Source organism: Gadus morhua, chromosome 8 (assembly GCF_902167405.1).
Source record: "Gadus morhua chromosome 8, gadMor3.0, whole genome shotgun sequence".
In the NCBI taxonomy this organism is placed as follows: domain Eukaryota; kingdom Metazoa; phylum Chordata; class Actinopteri; order Gadiformes; family Gadidae; genus Gadus; species Gadus morhua.
Window position 1 is genome coordinate 17,561,254 of NC_044055.1, and position 2,489 is coordinate 17,563,742.

General features: G+C 43.7%; 1 long non-coding RNA gene across 1 annotated transcript in view; it reads right to left on the minus strand.

Annotated features, from left to right (window-relative positions):
* LOC115548376 (uncharacterized) overlaps positions 1–1,220 on the minus strand; it is a 2,069-nt gene extending 849 nt beyond the window's left edge. Inside the window, exon 1 of the long non-coding RNA XR_003977585.1 lies at positions 737–1,220. This is a non-coding gene — a long non-coding RNA (uncharacterized LOC115548376). The remainder of the gene's footprint in view (positions 1–736) is intronic.
* Positions 1,221–2,489: the final 1,269 nt, after the last annotated feature.

The following is a 2,489-nucleotide window of genomic DNA, read 5'->3' on the forward strand; positions in this document are numbered from 1 at the left end:
CGGACACACAATAACAGCAATAACACGAGTGAAATATACTCTCTGGTGTGGCTATGCATCATTAGTTAGTCCCTAACTAATGCAGGGACTGTTCTTCAGCCCCCCCCCCCTGGCTCTCTAACTCCCTGGCTCTCTAACTCCCTCTTCAGGTGAAGCAACACACCTGGTCAAACAAGTCCATGAGTTCAAGTTCAAGTTCGGGTCTCTAATGGTCAGGGTTAGGTATTTTTGTTGTCAGGGTAAAGTATTTGATTGTGTTCTGGGGTCAGAACAACAGAGTCCAACTAGTGCTATTCTTGAGGTCAAGTCACAGGCAATTACCCATCTAGGGCATTATTTTCAACAAAGATAACCAATGCTAGAGTTTTTTTTTTTTTCTCATATTCATTGTTATATTTTCTATATGACAATGAATATACGAGAAAGCAATGCACATACATAATCCAATTATATCCAATACCCAAAAATAAAGTATGTGCAGATCCAATTATGTTTAAAAGTCAAAGTAATACGAAGACTTTGGGAGACCCTGATGGTCTGCCAGTTCCACACCAGATAGATAAACCGTTATTGCCGCAAGGGGAATTTGTCTTGCATTTGGGAAAATTTAAAAAACATATAAGCACAAACAGCACATATAAGTACAAGTACATACAGACTCAGACAATGATAGGCAAAATGACAAACTAATACAAACAGAGAATAAACATAAACATTCAAAGTGCATAGTGCTTACTTCAGGATGGCTCTCTACCTGAATTCAACCTGGTAATCAACTGAATACTCCTTGGCACAAAAGATGTCAGTCGGGTCCATACCATACTTCTTCAGTCTCCTCCGGGAGAAGATACTTTTCCTTGCTGATTTGACCACCATGTATTTGTGTTAATGTCCACCCCCAAGGAACCTAAAGCAGCTGACCAGTCCACCATGTTTCCATTGGTGCGAACGGGTGCAGGCTCCCCCTCCTGTACTACCGGAGCCTCCTGTAGTCCACACTCGTACCCTTTGTTGTCTTCTTTTCATGACGAGTCCTTCAGTAGCACGTTGCTACTGTTGCTACTCGAGTAGAACATTTAGAGAAGCTGTTAACCCTCCTGCCAAGCGGGTTGTGCTCACGTCCACTCTCACCACGGTGTATCTTGGTTAGATGACACATGAGCACACGCTAAACGGCCTTCTCAAGAGCGTCTTGCTGGCCGCTGTAATATGTCGTACTGCGCCAGGGGAACCGAAAGGGAAACCAAATCTGGACAGAACACAGGAGGAATGTGATTTGGCATCAGGGGGTTGCGCCAAAATGAGGGGCATTAGAGGGAGGGTGAACACAATAACATATTATTGGTTGCAAGGTAAACCGGGCAATTTGCACAAGTTCTCGTAACAAGAAATATTTATTCTATTCCATTTTGATGTTTTTTTCATTTATTGTTGAATAGGTGAATAATATGCAAATGTGGGGTTTGTTTGTGAATGTGTGTGTGTCTGTGTGTATTTGTGTGTTTCGTGCAGGAATCTGATGGAATGTGTTCAATTTCAACAACCTGCATAACAGTTGGTAATAATAGTGCAAACTGCGTTTGCATAATGATAACTCCCAGTCAAAGAGAAGCCGTTGGCTGACTTCTCCTATTTGAACCAACACAACCAAAGACCAAAAGAAGCAGCAGCAGGGGCATCAGGCAACATGGAGAGAACCTGTTGAAAAGATCCCCTTACTAAACCACTTCTAAACCATCACCATCAAAAAATAGTGAATATATATAAATATATTGTTTAAATAGTTCATGTTATGATTGGGATTTAGGATTATGAAATCAAAAAATAGCATTATTATGATTATAAATTATTGATTTGTAATTTAACTGAATGACCAAATGTTCAGAAAGTGTTTTTTTGCATGTCTTTTACAAGCAATTATCACGGTTATTATGTACAATAAGAGATGTAGCAAACAAACCTACCAAACTCCTTATTGAACCCAAACGCCAAGTGCAGAGGCAGAGCAGCCACATGGCAGCGTCCTCAGGTGGAGGGCCTGGAGCCCAGCGAGGCCCCGGTTCCAGGGGGGGTTGCTGGGGGCCACAGTCCTCCTGCCATCATCCAAACCCATTGGTTGGCATTGTCTGCCATGCCCTGTTTGATGCTCCTGGTCCCATCTCTAACTGTCTCTGACTGTGCTTTAAAATGACCCAAAACCTTTCAGTCCTTCTTCTTCTTTCGTGTAACATCAGAGGTCCAACTCAGTGTCTTGTAGCCATGCCCTTGTCTCTGGTCCCACGTCAAAGAGGCCGGCTTCCGAGGGTGGTCTGTGTAGGGGGCAGGTGGTCATAATATGCTGGACAGTCTGTTCAGGGGCACCACACTCGCATGCAGCGCTGTCTGCCAGGCCCCACTTCTTCATTGATGATTTGAACCGACCGACCCCAGTACGTAGACGGTTCAGCAGAGTCCATTGCCGGCGTGGAAGTTTGTCTCCTGTGGCTCCA